Raw genomic sequence first — 13040 nt, forward strand, 5'->3', positions numbered from 1 at the left:
ACAAATCCAGGCTTCTCCCAATCCACCACCCCTCCCCAGCTCTACTTCCCTTCTCACCCATGTATCATTATCCAGACAAGCATATAGCCTCTAGAGCTATCAGGGTGACTGTTTTAATAATCTCTGTATCACTGAACCCCATTCAGAGGTACACTCTAAAGATTTAGAAACACAAGGGACAGGCAATAGGATCAAATGGGATGACTTTGATATGGTTCTCAAAGTGAGGTTTTCAGGCCAGCCGCATCAGCACCACCTGGGCATGTGTTAGAAATGCCAATTGTCTGGCCCCACCCCAATTCTTACTGGATGAGAAACTTGAGGGATGGGCTGACCACCTGTGTTTTATAACCCCCGCACCCCGCCCAGGTGATTCTCATCCACGCTCAAGTCTGAGAGACACAAATCTAGACTGATTTCAAATAAGTATTTGATAGAAATTTTTTTACCCTCTTTTATTTAATTTAATTTATTTTAGTATTTTATTTATGCTATTACAGTTGTCCCAAATTTTTCCCCCTTTGTCCCCTTCCACCCAACCCCCCACTCCCTCAAGCAATCCCCACACTGTTGTCCATGTCCATGGGTCATGCATACATGTTCTTTTACTAATTTCTTCACTTTCTTTCAACCAGTCCCCACCTCCCCTTTCCCCTCTTAAAGCTGTCGGTCTATCCCATGTCTCTATGCTTCTGATTCTATTTTGCTCATTAGTTTATTTTGTTCATTAGATTCCACATGTAAGTGAGATCATATGGTGTTTGTCTTTCTCTGACTGGCTTATTTTACATAATAATCTCTAGGTTCATCCACGCTGTTGCAAAAAGTAAAAGTTCCTTCTTTATTATGGCTGCTCAGTATTCCACTGCATAAATGAATCACAACTTTTTTAATCCACTCATCTACTGATGGGCCTGTAGGCTCTTCCCAGATCTTGGCTACTGTAAATAGCGCCGCTATGAACATAGAGGTGCATAAGTTTTTTTGAAGTGGTGATTCGGGATTTTTAGGGTATAATCCCAGAAGTGGAATCACTGGGTCAAAAGACCGTTCCATTTCTAGTTTTTTGAGGAAATTTCACACTGTTTTCCACAGTGGCTGCATTAGTCTAGTCTGCATGTATTTGAGGAAAACTTTACATGTTATTTTACTTTTCACCACACTGTTCATCTGCTTTTGAGCTAACTTTCTAATGTTACAGTAAAAATTTTTGACTCATAGTTTTAAACCCATTTCCTCAAGTTTATATTTTATATCACACTCACTACAACGCTAAAAATAACTTGCGCTTTTGTAATTTTGTCATTTCTTTCTGTAAGCTGATATTTTTTGTTCTTTTAGCTTTCCTGATTCTAGGTTCTAGGGGAAGAATGTACACAATGAGTTGAGAAAGGTTTGTGTCAAGAAGCAAGAAAGTCGAATGTGGGCAAAGGGAAAGGACACAGCAGGCAGCTTGCAGGGCCGCTCTGGTGACATCTGAGACAACTAAGCATCAGAGAGAAAAACGACAGCAGTGACAGCAACAACACCAATAACACACACACAGCCTAAAAATAAAAGGCCAGAGTAAGAGACAACAGACATTTACTTGAGATCCAAAAAAGAAAAAACCCCCAGCTATTCAGGAAACACTGATGCAGATGGAAACCCAGATTGTGTTCTGATTAGGAGGTGAAGGCAAGGGGTGTTTATGAGAAAGGGAAGGGGAACAACTACATAGCTATAAGGAAGGAATTTCTATAGGCGCAAATAGGCTAACAGAGTGATGCTAATTCTAAAGAACGTCTATAATTTTCAGTCTATAGTCAGGATGTCTACTTCCCCATTGGCTTTTCAAAAACAGTAGTTAGGGACACAGGGCTGCCTTAGGCTCAGTACAAACGTTGTTTTGCCCAGTTTTAACACTCTGGAGGTTTGAGGGGTAAGGCCTGCAAGGCAGTTCCCCTGGGATAGCAGCTTTGATTTCATTTTATGTTATTTTCCACACAGGTAATACTACAAAAGGAAGCAAAGGAGAGAACTCTTCTTAATAGAAGAATATCAGTTAATAAAAGTAGAAGAAGGGACAGGATTAAAATACTATAATTTTGCATTCAACAATTAAATATTACATATAGGCAAGGATCATCAATGGCTTTCAGAACAATGGAACAAAGTTTGCTGGGGAGAAGAGTTTCACAAGGTCTCAGATTATTGTCACACAGAATATGTATTAAATGCAAATACAGAGAAGTTCCTTTACAAAGGAGAGATCAAGTAGAGAGACTACCCTGTGTGATCAGATCAACACTTGGAGGTATGCCATTATTGATGAATTCTACTTTCTTAAGCAAATATTTACTGAACATCTGATATAAGCCAAATACCCTTTGAGACATTGAGATAAAAGCAACACAGACATAGTGGGAATTAATTAATTATAGGTTGAATAAAGGCCTTCCTGAGAAAGTGGCTTTTTAACACAGAGAGCTAAAGGAGTGTTGCATGCTAAGACTCAGGTGTTGGGTTGAGTGGGGCAAGGTAGACCGGTTAGATGCCAGACCACAAGCAAACACCCTCAGGCTAGACGGTGCCTGACTTATTAGAAAAACTGAAGGGGAACCCACGTGCCTAAAAGAGATGTGTATGCATTTCTTATAGCTGCTTTAAACAAATCGCCACAAAGCTTGTGGCTTATACAAAGATTTATTATCTTGGAGTTCCATAGGTCAGAAGTCCAATACAAGTTTAACCAGGCTAAAATCAGTTTGCTTAGGGCAGCATTCCTTTCTGGAAACTCTAGGGAGGACTCTGTTGTCTGGTCACTGAAGTTATTGGAAAAATTTTGTTTTTGTATCTATAGGGCTGCAGTCACTGTTTTCATGTCAGGCAGGTCAGCACAGGGCTGTTCCAACTCTAGACGCTACCTCAGTCCTGGGCACCGCAGTCCTGGGCTCCCTGCCTAGCTCGCTCCGTTTCAAAGCTAGCAACAAAGATAGAATCCTTCTTAAGTCGCATCGCTCTGATACGTCTCAAGTCCTATCTCTTTCTGACCACAGCTCAGAAATGAGCTCCACTTTTAATGACTCTCATGATTACATTGGGCTCACTCAGATCCTCTAGACCCCATCTGAAGGTCTATAGCCTTACTCGCGCCTGCAAATTCCCTTTTTCATGGAAAGGGTCATGTTCTCAGTGCTGAGGCCTAGGGCAGGGGCACCTTTGAGAGCCATTATTCTGCTGCCAGAAGAGGAGATGAGGAAAACATCTCAATGTGGAAGACTTTCATCTCCCTGGTAGTTCCAGTCAGGGGACTCCCTTTCTCAGGAAGCCTTCAATTACTCACCATTACCTAAAGAATTAAAGACTGGCTTGTCATGTAGTCTTTTCATGCCATGGGCAAAACCTATTATATATTGTTTATACACCTATTATCTGGCCGTCTTGGACTATTTACTCAGGATTCCCTGGCAAAGCCCCTTGAGTTCCTGCCTTCACACTTTTTTTTCAGGCTGCCCTTTCCCTCTGGAATGTCCTGCTCTCCGTCTCCACCTCATGATATTTCTTTAATCCTTTGAGGCTCATCTCTTTCATACCCATTTTAACACTCACCAGCGCATGTGCACACCCACACTTTCAGTCCTTTACAGTATCTGGGACACTTCACATTCTGGTTTGCATCACACTTAGTGTGTGTTTTTTATTCTTCCTATAATATTACCAAGTTGATGCGGGTGGGGACCATGGCAGGAACGAACATCCTGGTGGTTTACTTACATTCTGAAGAGTCCGTGCTTACATTTTATTTATTTTTGTATGTATGTATGTATGTGTGTATGCATTTATTTATTTGAGTGAAAATTTATTAGTGAATCAGTGAGACAGAGAGTGGCCTCTCCACAGACACCATGAATCGTAGTGGGATTTACTTCTTTTATTGAGGCTTATTTCATCAAGGGGTAGGGCATTCAATAAGGGGGAGGGATATTCAGGATTTTTATATTTTTATGGGAAAGGGATGGAGACTTCTCAGAAGAGTCCCACCGACCATGTTGTGTCCTTATATGGCCTTTCCATTGCTCATCATGGCAGCACAGGGCGTGTTGTTTAGAATGCCGATGTGTTACAATGAGCGTATAATGAGGCTAAGGGTTGCCACAAGGTGAAATTAGTTGCCATATTTGATCAGGCTGGTCGCTTGCTGGTTCTAAGGCATAAATCCACTGGTGGTTGGTTTTATTATCATCTTGACTGTCTCTGTAGCCCTTATCGGTTGCAGCTGTGTTGCCACATACTTTATCTCATCCCCATCTCAGAGATATTGTTCCCTCTTATTCGTAAGGGTTGTTGGGTCCCAAGGTCTATACTCGGTAACTGCTTCTTGCTGCATAAGAGATGTGGGCCCTGCCTACTGGAGGCATAAAAATCTCTGGAAATATGATCTAAGGGGCCCAGTGGCAGAGGCTACATGAGCTCAGATGCTACTGGTTGATATCCTTGCATGGCTATCTTTTTAACATACAATTGTTGTTATCTCTTCCTCGATGGTCCCTGAGCCTTGAAGGAAGTATTCTAAGTATCCAATTTATAAGCAGGGTGCACAGGAATGGTAGATGAAGCAGATGGCCAGGATACCAGGACCCTAAGTAGTAATTAGAGCACACCACAGGTTAGTCTCTGAGTCTTTAAGACTGTCTGTCAAGAAGACCTCCGGATGAAAGGCTCAGAGCTTCACTTTGCAGGAAGGAAGGCATGCTATGACAATAAGACCGATTTTCCTTGTCCGCAGCCCAAAAGTCCCTGACAAACATCCTGATGCCAGCTTAATCAAGCTTTCTGTGTACCTTACACAGCATCAGTCACTGAAACCACTTGTATAAGAGCTATCGTGATAATTTCTCCAAAGTTTATAGTATGGCATCTAGATGATTTTTAATATCATCTCTGGGGGTGGCTACTCTTTTATCTTTGTATTCTCCAGAGAACACAAAAAAATGTGTCCCCGCCCACACCCCTCAACCCACATGACAAAGTGAATGACTTCTCCTTCATACATAGTACTTGTTGCTTTCCAGCTTGTCAGGATCTTTGTAAATTTTGATATTGGCACATAACACATTACTTATGCCTTCCAGATTTGTTTTTTTATACAACCTTAATGGGATTTCAAAGTTTGACTTTATTTCTATTGTCTATGAATATTATGCTATATGCTGCACACAGACTGTATCTCTGCTCTTCTTTTTTCTCCAAAATAGAAAACACATGCACAGATTTTAAAAGCAAGCAATCAGACTAATTTGTTGTCTTAAACATATATGTGTATTACTGTCCAGTATTTACTCTTTGTATCAATTTTTCTAACTCTAAAAAGTTTATATCACTCTCCTTCAATGCTTTTACTTATACTAGAAGATGAGACCATTAAATCTGATGATATATTCTGGGGCACAGATAACAATCTCAAAATTAAAAACAATCATTAGTGGCTAAACAGATAAAAGTACAACTGTTTTATTGTTGTGAGACTTATGCCATTGACAAAATAATACAGTTATAAAAGTATCCAACAAGTAGGCTGCCCCCAAAGTAAAATAGCAAATAAATCCTAATTATTTTTTGTGTGTCAAAGCTTTGGTCCATGAAACCTCACCTAGAAAACTGGGTTGAGTTTCACCTTTTCAAGAAAGATGCGAGAAAATATACTATCAATGATATAATAAAAGATAGCTCAGAACAGGTAATGGTCTTCTTTCTCAGTAAAGCAAGGCTGAAAAAGGTATGCTTTTCATCTGAAAGATAAATGTTGATTCTCAAAAAATATAAAAAATTCCCACTTAAGTAAAATGATAATTTCTTGCATTCAAGCTTCAAAGCGTGTAGGCTTGTCACAGGCAGTTGCGAGAGCGGTGAGGTGTGTGGCAGCAGCACTGAGAGCTCGGGGAGCTCTGGAGTGGCGTCCGGCCTGGTGCTTTGTGGGGAAGGAACCGCCATTTTCAAGATGCTTACAGTAGAAGCCAGGAGTGCAGGGAAGCCAGGCAGAGAGAATTCAGTTAGATCGCTGTTCTCCTAAGGCGTGGCGTATATAGCACTAGCCTTTCTGAGATGAACATCTTTAAAGGCTACACAGGTCAGTGGTTTCATATGAATAGTTATGTATTTATAGTAATGTCTATATACATAAATACATACAATTTAATATATATGTAATTAATACCTCAAACCGATGGCTCAGGACAGAGCTAAAGAAATTAAAAAATTAAAGTAAATTGCTTTATTCATTATTGCCCCCAAACTGGAAACAATCCAAATACCCATCCACCAATGAATAGATAAAGAAACTATCAAATACTCCTTAGTAAGAAAAAGAAAGGAGCTACTGACACATGGAACAGGGGCGAGCCTCAAAACTTTATATTAGGTAAGAGAAGCCAGGTAGGAAAGACCATACACTGTGTGATAACCTGATTATTAAAAGAAGAAGAAATAAAAAAGGTTTATAAACAAAATGTAAGTTCAAGGGTGTTCTTATGCCTCCTGAGTGGTTTTTGACCTTAGTTTTTGACCCTGTTTTTCTCTGCTGGAGAGTCGGTGACCCTGTGCACACCTGTAGACTTGGAGACAAAGACTTAAAAGGGCCTCGGAGAGGCCATCAAAATGCAGTGCAGACTGCACTGTGTGGGAAGAGAGATCTCACAGAATGAAAGAAGAAAATGTTTTTCTCTCCTGCTCCCACCCTGATCTTAAACCTTCTGCCCTCAGGCGAGTCCATAACTTTTTCTGGACACTGTTACATAACACAAAAACCCTCTGTCCCTTGTGGTACAAAAAGCCATTCCAGTTCAGTCATTAAAGGGACTGATGTGGTTTAATCACCAAAACTCCAAACGTGTTTCACGGGGAAAGCTTTTCCCTCCGCAGTGTTGGTGCTACTTCAGACTTCAGGCCACAGCAGCATGAGTGGGAGGCGGACCCCCGATCCCCGCCCCCAGCCTTGGATCCGTTCCTTTTCTTCGTCTGTCCACACCAGGCTGCCTTGGATCCTCGCAGGTTTTTTGAAGGGAGTGGGGAGAGAGGAGAGGAACGGAAAGGAAGGTCGTGTCTGGCTGGTACAAACAAAATCTGACGGCAGCGTCCTATGGGTTTGGCAGATTCCCAGTGAAGGGGGTTTTCAAGGCTTTCCCAAAAGTTCCCTCACAGAGGAAGCGGTGGCTACAGCTTCCTTAATTAGGGAAAGGCCCCTCTTCCCGCTGTTCCCTACTGTGAACCCGTTTGTGCTTCTAAATAGCACATCTTCCATCTCTTCCCACCTGCCCTTCTCATGGAATCCGAGGGAGGGGAGGAAAAAAAGGATCTCTTGCTCCATTTGGTCCAACCCATTTACATCCTTGAAGAGGATGAGGATGAAGGATGGATAAAAGCAGTTTCAAAATCTCCTATCATGCCTTAGGCAGCACCTCATTTGAGGTGTAAGTCCTCGGCACCTGTTGCTTTATTCCTTTTCTTCCACTGGGGCTCTTTCTGCCTCAGAACATGAGAGCCCCGTTTTAATACAGATGACATGTAGGTATAGCAAAAGTCATGGAGGTGGGATACAAATGACTGAAGATTGGGAAACACTGATGAGGTTAAGGAGAAAGAGGGAACTTCCCAGCAAGACTCTGAGAGTACGGAGAATCTGCTTCCAAAGCCTTCCGTGGAAAGGTTTTGAAAGAGGGTCGCGATGACATGCAGCGTGGCAGAGCAGCGAGGGGCTGGGAGGCGCGGAGGGGAGGGGTGGCCTGCCTGGCCTGGGCCTGGCTTGTCTTCTGAAAGGAGGGAAGGGCTCTTGGGGTGAAGTGGAGAGAGCAGCACCCGAGTGCACAGAACCCCAGTGCTGCCGCGGGGCTGCTCAGGTGGGCCCCGTCCTGCAGGCAGCGGTTGGCACGAGCAGAGGCTTGCATTTCGGTCCAGGGACAGACAGGGCATCGGAAGAGGGTAGATGTTGGTGATGGGTCAGTGCTGTAAAAAGGATTGGATCAAAATGATTTTCGGGCCAAAGGGGTGTTTTGAAGACTGAAAATTTTAGAAAATGACCTGCAAGTCCTGCTTAAAGCCCCATTTTCTTCTGCAGCCCAGTGAATAAAACGGTGCAGGGTTGCCTTCAGGGAAGCGGGGGCGCCCATCCCTATGGTCCCAAGCACAGCGGCCGAGGCCCCATCCCTGACGAGGAGTGCGGTGGACCGACTGAAGAGGTCTCCCCGCTTCCAATTCCTTTGATTAACGTGCTCCTCTTCTCACTCTCCTGTATTTTCTAACAATTTTGAAAATCTGTGCTAGTGGAAAAACACTTTATAGAGAGATTGAAAGTAATTACAGTGTTGTGTGTTTTGTTTTTTGTTTTTGTTTTTGTTTTTTTTGCCTAGAATATATAATCAATTTCATTTATTCCCCAAGTAAAGCATTCACTGCAGGTTCAGTCTTTGAAAGACAACTTGATTATCCATTTCACAGAGCAAGTCAGTCAGGAGATATCATTCTCAGTGTTCAGTCATAACTTCCTATTATGAAATGTTTATGCCTTAATCATTTTCATATTGAACAGGAGTCTGATTAACACACAACATTTAATGTATGTATGTGTTTTTTCCCCTAAATACAACAATGAGAATAGGCAGCATGTAATGTCATTGGAAGTAAATTGCTCTACGCAGCACCTTCGCTTTAAGAAAAAAAATCTCTTTTTTTTGTCTACAGTTTCATAATCTCCTGAACATTTTTTAAAGATTTTATTTATTTATTTTTAGAGAGGGGGAAGGGAAGGAGAAAGAGAGGGAGAGAAGCTTCCATGTGAAAGAGTAACATCGATCGGTTGCATCTGACCGGGACTGAAGCGGCAACACAGGCAGGTGTCCCTGACTGGGAATCAAACCGGTGACCTTTCACCCTGTGGGATGATGCCCAGCCCACTGAGCTACACTGGTCAGGGCCACCTGACCACTTTAAAAAGTGTAGTGCTCCACAGTTCAAAACAAAATTATAAATGCTCTTTGAAGGCAGGTTAAATAACTTCTCACATACAGTTAATGTCATGGTACTCTTTTAATAAAAATTGAGAGGGCTAAGGATAGGAAATAGAAATGTGCACTCCTATCTGGAAAGTCACCTTAAATTAAATTTACCCTCTCTAAAAAAGACTAAGTTTTGTACATATTGAAGGCCTTTTGTAAAAGTGTAAATACTTCCAACTAAATTTCAATAGAATGTACATGCCCTACGTTTCCCCACGCCTTTCAGCCAGGCTCCACACTGGAGCACTAGTAACAGCTATCAAACCCCCACTCTCTGGTTGGGGGCTTGGCTTCTCCCCACCAGTGGGAACACTAACCCCAGATCCTTTACTACTGATTGAAAGGTGTTCGTGGAAAGTCGGTGCCCCTATCCCATTCAGCATCTTTGTGCAAATTAGGAAAAGAAACTCTTCTTCCAGGGAAGGGGAGTCCAACTTGAGGAGTGGAACTGGGCTGCATCCCACCTCTGCCCTGATTCCCCTGTCTGGATGTCCTGGTGCAGCGCACAGCCAGCACAACTGTATGTGACGGCCCTGCTAACTGCCCTCTTCCTTCCACCTTCTTCCCCTCACTTAGGCCTTAACGCTGGGTGGCCCTCGATGGTGACTGCCCCTGTGAAACCGATTCCTGCTATCTTCCACTGTGGCTGTCATAGTTGTTCTCCTAGTCAATGTAGACAGCTTCTATGCTAAAGGCATGGAAGAGCAAATTTCCCACAATTCGTGTTATGTGCTTTTTTCAAGAATACACAGCAGAGCTAACCTGCATCCCAGATATCTAGTAGACTTCAAAGGATGACTAGCTCTTTTTGGAGGCAGGGGCATGGATCAGTGTAAATTTTTTTTTTGGTTAGAAACTTCCAAATTGTCTTCCAAAGTGGTTATACCATTTTGCATTCCCACCAGCAATGAATGAGAGTTCCTGTTGCTCCATATCCTCGCCAGCATTTGGTGTTGTCAGTGTTTTGGATTTTGGCCATTTTAATAGGTGTGCAGTGGTATCTCATTTTAATTTGCATCTCTCTAATGATATATGATGTGGAGCATCTTTTCATGTACTTGTTTGCCATCTGTATATATTCTTTGGTGAGGTACCTGTTAAAGTCTTTGGCCCATTTTTAAATCAGGTTGTTTTCTTATTGTTGAATTCCAAGAATTCTTTGTATATTTTGGATAACAGTCCTTTATCTTCTGCAAATATTTTTATCCAGTCTGTAGCTTGTCTTTTCGTTCACTTGATCAGTGCATTTGTTACAGTCCCATCTCCTTAAGAAACTGACATATGCTCCCTATATGGGCCAAATAAAGAGGAAATCTGAGTACATAAAGCTGTTTAAGTAACTTTGTTTCCTTATATACTGCACTTGCAGCTAATGGCTTGTTCCTCTATTCCCACCCCCATTGTTGAGTATATTAGTCTAGGGAATCAGGAATCTCAACTTACCTAGTGATTGTCTCATAGGGAGACAGTGGAAAGGTTTTGAAAGAGTAGCAATGAGTTCCTCAGGCAAAGAAAATATTTTCCTTCCTTTTATTCGACCTGTCAGAACATTCTGAAAGATGTTGAAACTGAAAGTCTCTAGGAGACTCACTATGCTCTTTCATAAGACTTGTACAACACAAGAATATACATTAATTAGTGAGGAAGTAAGGTCACCCAGAGATAAAATTGCTTCATACATGACTTGAATTAATCCAATGTTCTTGCTCAGTATTTTGTTAATGAGGATTATGTTCCTGTGGCCCCTCTGCCTCCCAACATCTGAGTCTAATGTAGTCTCTGTGCTATATGTTTTGCTCTACATCAACTGAGACATGAAAATCAATACTTGGCCAATCAAAGCCAAAAATAAAATCACCCATATAGAGATTTTCATTTTTGCTACTACATTTTTAATTTCCAAGCATCTTTTTTATTGTCCAAATTTTCTCTTTTTTACATAAGCATTTTAGTCATATTCTTGGGATGAAACATATTCTCTTAGCACTCAGGGAATATTAATGATGGTTGTTCTCTGTTTTATAGCCTTGCCTCTCTTCTCATTTTTAGGGGTTTGTACTTAGACGGTAATCAAAAGTTGTGTGCTTATTTGCTATGGGTCTCTCTAGAACCATTCTCGACCCTTTCAATGCCCTGGACACTATGCCGCGGACCACATCATCTGGAATTCCTCACTATCTGGCTTCCCAGGAGGTACCTCTAAGCAATAGAGGTTCTGGCAGGAGATCAAAGTATAGCAGAAGAGGGAGACCAGTCATCTGTTCTCACTCATTGCCCAGCCATTGTTCTGTCCGTGGTTGTGTTCCTCCATTGCAGGTCCTCTTAACCTCAGCCCTGCTGACACTTGGGGCCATCAGGTTTTTTGCTGTGGGTCTGTCCTCTACACTGTAGAATGTTCAGTGGCATTCCTGGCCTGTATGTTCTAGATAATAGTAGCGATCCCCTCTCCCAAGGTCTTGACAACCAAAAATGCTTCCAGATATTGCCAATGTCCCGAGGGGGTAAAACGGCCCCTGGCTGAGAACCACTTTGCCATGGCTGACCTAGTTCCAGCTCTGACAGGACTCTGGTAATACCATTCTCTCCCCTTGCACTTCGAGGTCTACTCGCACTCATCCCTTGGCTGGTCACCATTTTTGTTTTGTTTTGTTTTTTTGGTTTCTTTAAGTCTTCCCATCCCTCTGTAAGGAATCCCTTCATTAAAGTCTCTGCAGTGAATCCTTTTAGCCTGTGCCACCTGTTTTCAGCTTAGACCTCATTGGTCCGGAAGTTCTGTGCAGGTGGGTGTGTGGCGCTGAGCATGATCTTCACAGGAGGGTAACCTGGATGAGCTGTTGCCTCGGGAACCCACATCTCAGTATCGCAGGCATTTTCCGTGGGCTGGTCAGGGTCCTCAGAACACTTTTCTGATATCCTGCTTAGAAAGTACTTGACTGACAGCATTCTGGGAGGGTAAAGTCCTCAATATTCAGCATGGAACTTTTCACCCAGTCTTTTTTTGTTTGTGATACCCTTGCCATGAACTGTGTCTGATGTTTCCAAGTGCAGAGACCTTCTGTTTTCACTGCCACCAGAGAACAAAGTTTAAGTATTCTGCCCAGTCTTTTGAATTTCAGTCCTATCTTTGTGTATGCTTCTAACATTGGCTAGTTCCTTTAAGTCTCTGGTTAGAGAGCTCTTCCTCCAAGATCTTTTCCTAACCATCCAAGACAGTGGTAGGTATTTTTGCCACCAAGACACTGCTGCTTACCGTTTCTCTGTGTTCCTTCCTGTTTTCCCACCAGCGCTGCACATGTTCTAAAATACTTACTATTGGGAGTGTGTCAGATTTCTGAGGCTTTCAAGAAGAAAAAATAATAACTACCCCTCTCTGTAGCACTTAGAACAATGTATTATTTTGGTCTACTTATACTGTCTCCTTCAATAAACTGGGAACAGGGCTGTGTCCTGGTCACCCCTGCATCCCCTGAGTTGAGCAGAGTGCCTGTCACATAAATATATGTGAATGGACGCATGTTCCTGAATGTTGACTTGCTGCTTATTATTAACTCATTAGCACGTGGCGGGTTCTGATCAGATGATGGGTCTTCTGAAGAAGTTAGATTTTTCTGTGAGCTGCTCAGATGAGTAATGGTCAAGACGAAGGAGAACACCCCACAAGGCTAAGCCCACAGCCAGCTGGGTCCCCCGAAGGTGGAGGTGCTCAGAGCCATCCTTTCTGAGTCCGCCATGTTTCCCATTCTTCTGGAACTGCTTCATGCCTTTGAGATAATTCTTAGTCTGTTTGGATCAGGGGATGAGAAAACAAAGTTTAAGTAACTGGTAATAAAAGAAAGAACTTAGTGACTATCACCACTCCATTTTTGCCAAGTTTTGCAAATGAACAATTCTGATAAATTTATTTTGATACAGTTTTGTGTGCTTGTGTTTAAAGGTGAATCAAGACTTAGGTAGATTGTATCTCTCTTTTTTTTTTTTATGACTGGCTGTCAATGAAATGATCAGGAGAGA

This window comes from Pteronotus mesoamericanus, unplaced genomic scaffold (assembly GCF_021234165.1).
Source record: "Pteronotus mesoamericanus isolate MK-2021 breed Mesoamerican mustached bat unplaced genomic scaffold, CSHL_Meso_final scaffold_85, whole genome shotgun sequence".
In the NCBI taxonomy this organism is placed as follows: Eukaryota; Metazoa; Chordata; class Mammalia; order Chiroptera; family Mormoopidae; genus Pteronotus; species Pteronotus mesoamericanus.